Source organism: Choristoneura fumiferana, chromosome 28, assembly GCF_025370935.1.
Source record: "Choristoneura fumiferana chromosome 28, NRCan_CFum_1, whole genome shotgun sequence".
NCBI classification, from domain to species: domain Eukaryota; kingdom Metazoa; phylum Arthropoda; class Insecta; order Lepidoptera; family Tortricidae; genus Choristoneura; species Choristoneura fumiferana.
This window is the reverse complement of record NC_133499.1, coordinates 7,347,379-7,360,070: the sequence shown is the minus strand read 5'-3', so window position 1 is coordinate 7,360,070 and position 12,692 is coordinate 7,347,379. Positions and strand designations below refer to the sequence as shown.

The 12,692-nt window shown below is 38.7% G+C and overlaps 1 non-coding gene across 1 annotated transcript; it reads right to left on the bottom strand.

Annotated features, from left to right (window-relative positions):
• Positions 1 to 1,987: 1,987 nt before the first annotated feature.
• Positions 1,988 to 2,060, bottom strand: TRNAK-CUU (transfer RNA lysine (anticodon CUU)). Its single transcript has one exon. It is a non-coding gene; the product is annotated as a tRNA-Lys (tRNA).
• Between the last annotated feature and the right edge of the window lie 10,632 nt (positions 2,061 to 12,692).

Sequence of the window (12,692 nt, the reverse complement as noted above, 5' to 3'; positions counted from 1 at the left end):
ATGTTCGACTTTAGCGACATATTCATTTGATAGTAACTTGTTTAAAAATTGATAGACCACTTATTTGGCTGATGGTACCTAGGCAGGCCCAGGAAAAACATAGTATTTTTTTTGGACGATCCGACCACTAGAAGTGGGTCAAATTTAGCTTCTAAGATTTGACATAAACTAACGTACTAACTGACTAAGCAAGTTATAATAAAAGCTTGTAAATAGTTGAAAAACCCCTAAGAAGCATTTTTTTTTTCATATATATTTTTTGACATCTTGCTTTTGGGGCAACCTGCTCATAGGGTATCTTGCTTCTTAGACGTCTTGCTTTTTGACCATCAGGCTTTTTAGATACCTGTTTATAGAACAATTTGCTTCTGAGACGTCTTGCTTTTTGGCCATCTAGCTGTTTAAAGAAAAAGCCTTTTTGGCAACCTGTTTATAGGACAATTTGGTTCCGAGACGTCTTGATTTTTGGCCATCTTGCTGTTAGACACCTGTTTATAAGACAATTTGCTTCTGAGACGTTTTTATCCAGCTTGCTTTTTGGACAATTGTTTATAGGACAATTTGGTTCTGAGATGTGTTGCTATTTGGCCTTTTTTTTTTTAAACCCCCGACGCAAAAAGAGGGGTGTTATAAGTTTGACCGCTATGTGTGTCTGTGTGTGTTTCTCTCTGTGGCTGGCACCGTAGCTCTTAAACAGCTGGACCGATTTGAATGCGGTTATTTTTATTTGAAAATATTTGTTCTAGCGATGGTTTTTTTAGACATGTTTCATCAAAATCGGTTCAGCCGTTTTTGAGATATTGAACTGAACTTTGAAGTGATTAAGTTGGGGGTTCTCCAACTTTCTGTTGGTTAGGTTAGGTTATTGCTTATATATAGCACATCACGCACGCATGCGTAGCTCCGACGCTTTAATTGACAAGTATTGTTTCGCTTACGTCAGCAAGTCTTCTTAGAAAGCCACAATGGATGGCAGACAATGTGCTGATATTGGTTTCCGAGCATTGTGGCGTTATCAATATTGTCATGCCTGCGGAGCTGCAGGATCTGATGTCAGTCAGCTTATAAGCCAAGCAAAGACCCCCCCTTAGGTGCTTACGTGATACTTGAATGACCCCTAGGGAGGAGAGGGGGCGCAGCTGCCTCTCCCTAGCCCCTTGGCGCCCTTGCTGTACGTTAAGACCGTCTATCAACTATTAGAGACCCTGGGCACAACGTGCTGCATGCATTCGTTAACCCTGATATATGATATGATAGCTATCGGTTAGCGTTTGGTAATGCAGTAGGGAAATATTTAGGCAATAGACGCACAAGGTTGTAAAATAATTTATGAATTGTTACCTTCGTCCGTCTGCCCAAGTTTCATTATTGACGTTTAGTACTAGCATGGGATGTGACGCCGGCTAGACTAGACGACGCGACGCCGACGCGACGTCTGATGACGTCACTACGACTGTCTGTGTGAAATTTCCCGGAGAAGTAATCTATCAATTAGAAACTTGAGTACGGCCACTTTTTAGCTTTGATTTTGTATGGGATCTTGAATCTAGTAGTTCGTTCATCAAAGATTAGAAAGAAAGAAAATGTTTATTTGGCATAAGTATACCTAATTAGGGATAGTGTAGATTTCTACTGGTGTAATAATTTTTAAAATCGGCTCAGTATCAGAGATTATCGCGTACAAAAAACAAACCGAGCTTAGATATTTTCCTGTTCCGTGGGAATTTCGAAAGAGCTGTCCTTGGTTGATTGATACTTTAGCTAAGTACATTTATGCCAAATTAAGTCTGTAGCACCAGTGGTTTAGACCGTGCGTTGTCTGTCTGTCTGTCAGTCACTCAGTCATAGTACTGTGTCACCTTTTTGGCGTTAAATGCTTGGTCGTGGCAACAATTTCGTTTGTAATGTTTGTTTATATTTCTACAGTTTGTCGTACACAAGTGCGATAATTATATATGAAAAAAAAAAGAAAAAGCAAAAATGTATTCGCCCAACGTGGGGCTCGAACCCACGACCCTGAGATTAAGAGTCTCATGCTCTACCGACTGAGCTAGCCGGGCTGTGGCCGATTGACCCAATTTCCGGTACCGCTTCGGAACACAAGGTCAAGAAAATCTCGAGATGCTAAACGTTATAACTGGCCGGTAATAAATACTGTTCTATTTATTTTAAACTTCGAAGTATTTTGTCTAATATTGCCAGGATATTAGAAATTCCCGAGATTAAGGGGGTATTTAGGTCGTTTAAATGATTTTGTTTACGTATGTGCAGTTGAACTTTGATCTGGATCCAAGGTACAGGTTTCCGTTTTTTTATTTTGAGGTACGGAACCCTAAAAGTACAGTATTAGCGTGATAATTACTTGTCGGGCATTGAAAGAAAGTAGAAATAATTATGGCCATTATAACTGCGGTCCAATACCATATCGTTTATGTTCGCTGCCTAAGTAAAAAAAAAACTTGTTGCCCATCCCGAAGAGAATACGGTCACGCTTGACCGGTCCAAACTAGGCCTTCAACCGACAAAGTTATCAATGCAGTTTAAATCGACTAACGGTGCCAAATAGGTAATAATTATCGAGGTATTTTTGGTAGGTAAATTTGTGTCGAGAAACTGGTATTTAGGGAAGGGTTCTGTAGGTTTTAAGGTACACATTACACCGTATCCTGCCATGACCGTAACAGGAACGTGACGGTTGGTTACGAAACGTGTTAGTGGGTAGAGTCTCATAGTTTTCGATTCAAAGAATATATTTTTGCCTGACTCGTTGATATTGATACGGTGTAATGGGTAGAGAGAGACCTTTAGACGATTTTTCTGTTTTCGTTTCCGTTGGTTACAAATTGTCCCTGTTCTGTATCCTTAGTGTAAGTTTTCGGTTAAAAAAATACGTCTCGACCGCGTTCGCGTTAAAATCTCAATTTGTATGGAAATACGAACATCGAACACGTTCCGCTAGGGGCGCTGTTCGTGTTTGCATACAAATTGTGGTTTTAACGCGAACGCGATCGAGACGTATTTTGTAACCGAAAACTTACACTAATGGCACTGTATATCTGTCCGTCATATAGCTTCGGAAAAAAGCTAAAGTTCGGAAAAAGTCACGAGTTGCGATCCGGGCTCGGAACCGCAGGTAAATAAATTTAAAAAATTAAAAATCCGACTGCCTTAAAAAATACTAAAAGGAAGAAAACAAGTCTAGTGGGCTAGAACTTTGTTAAGTAGCTAACTTAAAGTTCAACAGTCGGGACCCATTTAAATCGTGACGCTCAAAAATTCTTACCTAATGGGTCCCGACTGTTGAACTTTAAGTTAGCTACTTAACAAAGTTCTAGCCCACTAGACTTGTTTTCTTCTTTTTAGTATTTTTTAAGGCAGTCGGGTTTTTGATTATTTAAATTTATTGTTTTATATCACACTTTTCTGTGAAAATGGTATATTAAAACGATTATAACCGATATATATTTAGAATGGGCTAATTATTAGCTTTCATTTGATACCCCACTCGATAGGTTTGAATAAAAAACATTTTTTGAAAACTTACAATTTGGCGCCGAAAATCCGCCATTTTGATTTTTTAAGAATTTCATGTACCCAGTGTCACTCGCGTCATTAAGACGAATCCAATGACGTATCATTTATCAAAATCGGTTCAGCCGTTGAGTAGTTACGAGAGGACATAGGAATAGACATACATACATACATACGCAGTCGGGTAAAAAAATAAAGTATCTATAGGCTACCACTACACATGACTTACTGTGAAGTAATATCAATAAATTTCAGTTTCACTTGTCTCAGGTGCTAGAATTGTCATTAGGCATGCGGTACGTGACTCTTAATTAAAATTGCAGAAGCGTCTGCGCAGTTTGAATAAGCTTTTTCCCGCCTTCTAGGGAAAGTTTTACCCACAGAAACAATAATAAGAAGGATAGAAACATCATTGAAAAAACAAACTAGACTAGTGTGTTTTAATTCGGTGTCTGTCTGTGGCACCGTAGCTCTTAAACGGGTGGACCGATTTGAATGCGGTTTTTTTGTTTAAAAGCAGGTTTTCTAGCGATGGTCCTTAGACATGTTTTATCAAAATCGGTTCAGCCGTTTATGAGATATTGAACTTTGAAGTGACAAAGTCGGGGTTTTCCAACTTTTCGTTGGTTAGGTTATGCTTTGCAGACGTTACACAAACACACACACACACGCCTTATTGTGCGCATTATCACAATAAATCAACGAGGAATGCAACGCGTGGGCATTGTCGTCCCGACGTACTGAGGATAATGAGATCTCCACATTGAGATTTGTGCGAATTAAATCATGAGAATTAGATAATGCGCGCCTGCTCATCTCTGTACAGTACCCAGCGCCAATATCTGACACACAGATATAGATTACACTAGATTACGCAAATGCGTCTACGCCGCGTGTCCGAACTGCGACCAAACTTCGGAATTGAAAATACAAACTGAAATATAGATGCACAGAAAAAACAGAAAAATAAGACCATCACTGGGAATAGAACCCAGGTCCTCGGTACCGCGTGCTATACCGCTACACCACTGATGGTCAACGGTACCGACACGAATTTCCCTATGCACCTCATATCCCAGCTTGTGTTTCTTACTTAGTCACTTAAGCAGCGACAAACAAAAAAGATCCCAAAAAACCAATCTTAACCAAACTTCGGGGTTGGCCCCATACAAAGACTGACCGCTAACTGACTAATCATGACTAGTGACTGACTCGAGCCCCACGGCGCGGGCGGGCGGCGAATTTGAATCGATTTTGCGCGGACATCGGGGAATTCACATCGCTAATTCGCTCTTGAGACGTCACAGTAGATATAAAAAGTGACACGGTTGGTTTTCATACAGATTTAGGTGTTTGCGTTATCTAGTGTAATCTATATCTGTGATCTGACACAACAAGCATAGCATAGTTCTAGCTTAGTTTTATGTGCGCTCAGACACGGAAGGGCCAGGCTGAAAACCAGCGTTGAGGCTAGGGCATGCTCCCAAGAATTTTCAAACACACTGGTACCGGTTCTGGGAGAAAAAAATCCCGGTTCTTCGGTTCCTTCGGTACTGAGTATGTAAATAAATTAATTGCACTTTGTTAATTGTTTTGGGTTAAATTATAACAATTATCACTTTACAGGTGTTTCATTTATCAAATTAGCAAAAAAATACAAATCATTTACTCAGTACCGAAAAGTACCGAAATCCCGGGAATTCCCGGTTCTGCCCCAGTACCGAAAAACTCAGTCCCGGTTCTGAAAATGGTACCGGTACCGCATGCCCTAGTTGAGGCCTCGCGGCTCGCTGCGTGGACTCGGCTTATGCTGAGCCGGTCCCCTTTGCCACAAGCAATATTATATTGTATAGCAATGCCAGCAGAAAGTGGAATAAATGTATTATTTTAGTTTTTTTGTGGCTATATATTTTTTGAAAATACAAACTGAAAATATAGATGCACAGAAAAAACAGAAAAATAAGACCATCACTGGGAATCGAACCCAGGTCCTCGGTAATCCGTACCGCGTGCTATACCGCTACACCACTGATGGTCAACGGTACCGACACGAATTTCCCTATGCACCTCACATCTCAGCTTGTGTTTCTTACTTAGTCACTTAAGCAGCGACGCTAGCGACATCTATGCCGTAAGCCCTCAAACTTTTTCGGCATTCCTTTGGAACTAACCGCTCAAAAAACCAATCTTAATTTGATTGCTTAGAAACGATATCTCTTGTCCGGGTGAGCGGTTAGTTCCAAAGGAATGCCGAAAAAGTTTGAGGGCTTACGTACGGCATAGATGTCGCTAGCGTCGCTGCTTAAGTGACTAAGTAAGAAACACAAGCTGAGATATGAGGTGCATAGGGAAATTCGTGTCGGTACCGTTGACCATCACTGGTGTAGCGGTATAGCACGCGGTACGGATTACCGAGGACCTGGGTTCGATTCCCAGTGATGGTCTTATTTTTCTGTTTTTTCTGTGTATCTATATTTCAGTTTGTATTTTCAATTTCGGTTTTACCGGATGACCGTAAAAGTAAAATTTGGAATTGAAATAAAAAATACAAAAAGATTCCAAAAACCAATCTTATATATTTTTCTTTCTTTCTTTCAAAGCGTGCATAAACGAAGTGTGTATTTGATAGGCGCGACTCTATTTCTAGGGCTGGTAATTAAACAACCTAATTAATATTGTTTTTTTTTTTTCTTTCAGATACGCAATGTGAAATGAGTCGTGAAAACTGGATATAACCGGTGGCAACGTAAGTTTTAAAAAATGTGGCAATGGGTGACACTATTTGCCGGCAGGGATAATACCGACATGGAAATACCGACCCGATATTTCGTGTACACGCCCATACAAACTGGTGTCAAACTGACAAGAGTTTCTATGGGCGAGTACACGAAATATCAAGTCGGTATTGTACGGCAAGCCGTGGCGGCCGAGTGGTTTGCCCTCTGGCCTCTCAAGCAGAGGACCGTGGGATCAAACCCACCAGCTCTTACCAACAAGCTTTACGGTGAAGGAAAACATCGTGAGGAAATCTGCACATACCTGCGAAGCAATTCAGTGGTGTGTGTGAAGTTCCCGATCCGCACTGGGCCCGCGTGGGAACTACTGCCCAAGCTCTCTCATCTCAGCAGTGGGACGTATATAGGCTGCGATGATGATGATGATGATGATTGTACGGTAGGTTACGTGGCAATAATGTCGTGAGGTCCGTTTGACAACTTTGACATTCTCTCATCTCTGTGTTTCAAGCTTAAACGCGTTTTTAACCGCTAGGATTAGTAAATAAGGAGCGGGTTTTTTGAAACCAGCAATAGTATTTTTGGAAATTTCCACGGAATTTTTAGCCAGAACCGGGAGTTTCAATTAAATTTCTAGACCTAATTAATGGTTTACGCATGCAACACTAAACATGAGTTGCCCATAATGCACTAACTAAAATATTTATCAATGAGGGCTATCGCGTATGAATTCGCCACTAGAGGCGCTAGTGTAGCGTGAGGTCTCCGAAATGTCAAATCTCATAGTTTTTGGGTGAGCTACGCGGGTTTATTTATAATTAGAATAATTTTGTGAATATTTTGCAATATCTGAAATTAATTATGGCAAATATGCGTTCCGGGTTCCGGCCGTCCGGGGCAATGAATGCCTGTGTTTTGAGACAGTTTTGTCTTTCGGAAACTTTTGTCCTCCCTTTTTTCCGAACAAAACGGGGACTATGCAACACTGTGGCATGCTCGATATTTTTATGGTACGGTTTTAAGGTGTATTAAATATGATTCTAATCTAAACTTTGTTTTCACGCCCGTAATAACAGACTTTGAAAGCCATACTTAAAAACCTCACGCAACAGTGCGCCATCTAGTGAGACAAAAAACGATAGCCCTTATTGCATTGTCATTTTTAGCTGTATATTAATGATCAAACAACCCTATCGAATGTTGCTAGCTAAATCAAAAACTCCCCGAAAACCCCCGATTCCATAGACAGCGAAACGTCGCTTGACATTTCGACTTTTAAAATAAGAACGTCCGCTTCCCGTCAAGTTCATTGGCACTTCCGTTAGCTGTCAATTAGGTTGACGCGGTCCATCGACAATCGGGTAGGGATGTGACATTGTAATAAAAAAAAACACGGTTAGTGTAATGGATTTTTTATCTAGGTATCGATTTTTTTTCTCTCCATACATTTTGACACTACTTTACACTACTGTAGCTGTACATACATAATATATTCGGATTTTTAATTTGTAATAGATGGGAAATCAGTAAATAAAAAAAAAAATACTTTTTGTAGGTTTTTCTAAGTATATTAAAAAAAAACCTTTCCGCGGAAAAACTATGAAAACAAAAGCGTTCCGTAATAAATCAAGTATCTTTACAAAACCGATTCAACCGAGTATTTTCGTAATCCCAACTTCACATCCCTGCAATAGGATGTGTTGTTATTTTTTTTAACGGTTGCGGAGTTACAAGGCGTTTTTTCGTTCAGCCATTTAGATTCAAGTGGCTGTTTGACGCAATTTCTATAAACAGTTATAATTGTAAAGTTCGCTGACTGAAATACCCCTTTGTATGACTAGACTATGAATAGTACAATCACGGTTCTTTTGTGTTAGTTTCTTGTCTGTCTGTGAATCAACCAACTATTTATTCGCTGAGAATTGATCAGCACAGTACACACTAAGTAACTGATCCCATTAAAACATTAATTTGAAATGAGAGAATATTATGATTATATGCCTTCATCGTTGACTTTAACGCCAAAAGAAGTGAGATCTAAATGGGTGCCAAGTTCAATGGTCACGCCTAAAATGTATTTATAACAACATAATAGTAGATTATTGTCGTGGCCTGGAAGTAGGCAATTGCTGCCTGAGTATGAGTATTAAACGGACGAGCTTGCACGTCCGTTTAACTAATACGAATCCAGCAATTGCTATTCCAGCCGAGAATAATATAAAGCTTTCTCAAAAATAGTGAATAATTCTGAAATAGAATAAACTTTTTCTCAAAATATATTATAAAATTTAATTTTATTCCAATATTTTTCTTATGCTTTCCCGCCTTTTTTCATTAAAAATAAACTGCAGGTGTATTTTTCCACCGAAAACACCACAAGCTATTTCAGACCCAATAGAAAAAGTCCGGAGTTCCAACAAAATATCTGATACCGGCCATTAGACTTGGCTGTATACGACTTGTGCCAACATTACCATGGCCTTTTTCTTTAAAAAAAAATGTGACTGATTGCAGGCGCGCTAATTCATTATTGTCGAGCTAGCGCGCCTGCAATCTTTTAACTATGCACTTCACCTTCTGATATGTAAAGAATAATGTCAAGTTTTACGGACATTTTTGAGAAAAATATTATAACAACTTAAAATATAATTTCATCTTATAACTTTGGGTAGTATATTGAAGCGGAAGGTCTGACTTGGCTAACGATACGCAGCCTAAATATGCATAAAATGTTATATGTAAATAATATATCTCGCATCTAACACGGGCTGTATACGAAAACTACAAAACTGTCACACAAACCCGTACTAATTTCACTAAACTAGTTCAAACTACAGGATAATAAAACTAAATCCGTCGGTAAACAGTTATCTGTCAGATAAAGACCGAGATAAACTAAACAGGGCATTAATTAGGGCCTAGGGGAAATGAGGTTGTAATGCCCTGATAAAGGAATTAAAAGCTTGTTCATTACTAGCATTAACTCTCGGCTTCGGTCGCGTCACTTTATTCCTGCTGAGCTGCCAACGTTGCATATTTGTTAGTTTTCCTCGATTATTCCATAAAAATTGAATGACAATTAAAAATGTTTTCTGATAGAACACTTCTTAATATATAAGTTAATGTGTCTACTCCAATAATTATTCGTGATAGACTTTTATATTCCTTAAAACCGAATTAATGTTTATGGCCGGTTTTTAAAGAAAATAAAAGTCGACGAATAATTATTGGAGTAGATACATTAACTTTTATATTAAGAAGTGTTCTATCAGACAACATTATTAACTTTCATTCAATTTTTATGGAATAATCGAGGAAAACTAACAAGAATGCAATGTTGCCAGCTCAGCAGGAATAAACGCGCTTAAGGCTCGTAAGGCACCGTACACCATGACCGTAGCAACAAAGTGTAAGGCAAAAAATATATTTTCACTTCTCATGCTCGTAAAGTTCGTGTTTATGCTGGATCTAGGCTACATAAAATGACTTTTTATGCTCTAGTGCATAAAGTAAAATCTACGTCTTAGTCTAAGACTTAGACCGAGGCAATCAGGTGTCAACAGCCACAAACAAAGCAGTTTCTAAATATTTTTTAAAATAATTTTTAATTTATAAAAAACTCAAAATCAATCAAAATAGATCAATAAAACTAAAAATTTATAATTATAATAGTAATTCGTGAACAATAAAAGGTACATAGTAGTAAACAATTGTTTCCACTGTTGCTACTTCATTTTTCCCTCGACGTGTCTATCCAACCTCGCCGTACCGGCTCAGGTGGCCATATGAACGTCTCGGGTAAAATTGCTCGTTTTATGCTCTTGTACAATCTGCTATCTTTATGTCGAAGTATGAGACTACGCCCTTTAGCAAGGATGCCTGTGCTCTGTTTCCGAGTTTCTTTCAGAGTTTAGTTTAGTTTTTACGCGACGAAAAAAACGGAGGAGGTTCTCACTCAAGTCGACGCGTATATATATTTTATGTATGACCAAGCATAACTTTTAACAGAGTAGTCCGATTTCGATAATTCTTTTTCTGGAAAAAGTATAAAATATTTTTTTTAACAAAAAATTAAACCGACGAAAAAGCTGAAAAGCAAAAAATAATGAACCTTTTCCTCCTTTCTCTTCTATTTAACCTTAATCTGGGTACTAGAAGTCGGTGCCTCAGCACTAGCCAGCAAGAGTGGACCTATAGTCGTGTACCTGATGGGCTTCTATCATTCCTGATGGCTAGTGCTGAGGCACCGACTTCAAACTAGTACCTAGGTTAAGGTTAAATAGAGACTTGTTCAGGACTTTGATATAAGCCGTAAGAAATAATGATAATTTATATTTACGTAGAATAACCTAACCAACAAAAAGTTGGAAAAGTTCAATATCTTAAAAACTGCTGAACCGATTTTGATAAAAATTTATTATTAATAATATATAATATTTCTTATATTGTATTTATTTTTTATATTATATTTATTATAATAATTTTATTATTATTTATTTAAGTATTTTTATTGTTTATTGTCACAATTATATCTTTTATTTTGTATGAAATCTTATTTAATGTGTTTTGTGGCAATAAATGTTTTTTTCTTTCTTTCTTTCTAAAACATGTCTAAGAACCATCGCTAGAAAACCTGCTTTCAAATAAAAAAAACCGCATTCAAATCAGTCCACCCGTTTAAGAGCTACGGTGCCACAGGGTTTACTAATGTTTCGGCGAATAACGTTTGGCAACCTGTTTCATTTCGCAACTTTTCATTTCCCAACTGTTTAATATTTCTGAAACTGTAAATATTTCAGGATTTTTATTAAACTAACCTAACCTAGACTAAAGGGTTCTACACGATGGCCCTGAAATAAATCCTGAAATATTTACAGTTTTAGAGTTTGCGAAATGAAACAGGTTGCCAAACGTTACGTTGCGAAAAGGCAGTACTCGGGTAAAGTCAACTCTCGTCAAGTGCTTGCTGCAGTCGAGCATACTTGGTTCATGTGAGGTCATTGCCGTTGACTTGCGCTTGGCCATGATTTGACCTCATGTACCGTTTAGATGTAGGTATCGGGATTAGAGCTTAGTTGAGGTTAATGATTACAGCTACGGCTGAGAGCAGCTCGCAAATATTACTGTCATTATGTACAGTCAAGTGGAAGAATATAGCTATCTATTCGAACCACTTAAAAATATGTTACTTTTGCACTTGACTGTACAAATGGAAAATCGAAACTCAAAATTATACAACTAGAAATTATACGTGGAATTAGAATTGAAATGAAATGAGATTCTTTTATTTGCATTGAACGGGTTACATCATGTCAAGGTGTTATTATTTATGTCATAGTACAGCCGCTCAGCCCTCTTGTTCTGAGAGGAGGCCTGTGCCCAGCAGTGGGGCGTATATAGGCTGGGATGATGATGACAGCCGCTCAGCCCTTAATAATAATAATGAAAGCCTTTATTCATTAATCTTTCACTAAACATTTCCTTACATATTAAGTTGCACTGGATACCGGTTCCGAGAAGATTAAATTGCTTTCCCAGCATAGGCCTCCCCTAAAGCTTTCCATAGAGTACGATCATGTGCCTTCCTTCTCCACGTAATGCCTGCTATATTTTTGATGTCGTTCCCTTAGGGGCATACAAATATTAGTCCTTAAAACTAAATATATTATTAGTAATATATTATTGTTTTTTGTGTTTGGTGGTGGTACTGTTGGGACCGTTAATAAATCATTTTTCTTTCTTTCTTTCTTTCTTTAAATTACTCAAATAATCAAGTATTATAATTTGTGTGTGTCTCATAAAGGCCCTTTCTTGCCGGTTGATCGACACCTCTGGGGACCCAAGAGCTGGTACGTATTTATCCCAGCGGGTCGCACTTGCGGTCCAAAGGGGTAATGCGGCCAGCATCATGGGAACCCTGCCACAGGCAGACCTTTTGGACGGGGTGTTCTTTTTATAATTTTTATTTTTATAGTAACGTAGTTGTAGATATGAGATATTGAACTTTGAAGTGACAAAGTCGAGGGTTTCCAACTTTCAGTTGTCAATCTAGTTCGCCTAATTTTGGACTCGAGTTCAAATTCAAATCTCTGTTTTGACCATTTCCCTGCGATATACTTCGTGCTATGTCGTTCATCATCCCAGCCTATATACGTCCCACTGCTGTGCACAGGCCTCCTCTCAGAACAAGAGGGCTTGGGCCATAGTTCCCACGAGGGCCCAGTGCGGATTGGGAACTTCACACGCACCATTGAATTGCTTCGCAGGTTTGTGCAGGTTTCCTCACGATGTTTTCCTTCACCGCAAAGCTCGTGGTAAATTTGAAATGTAATTCCGCACATGAATTTCGAAAAACACAGAGGTGCAAGCCGGGGTTTGAACCCACGACCCTCTGCTTGAGAGGCGATAGGTCAAACCACTAGGCCA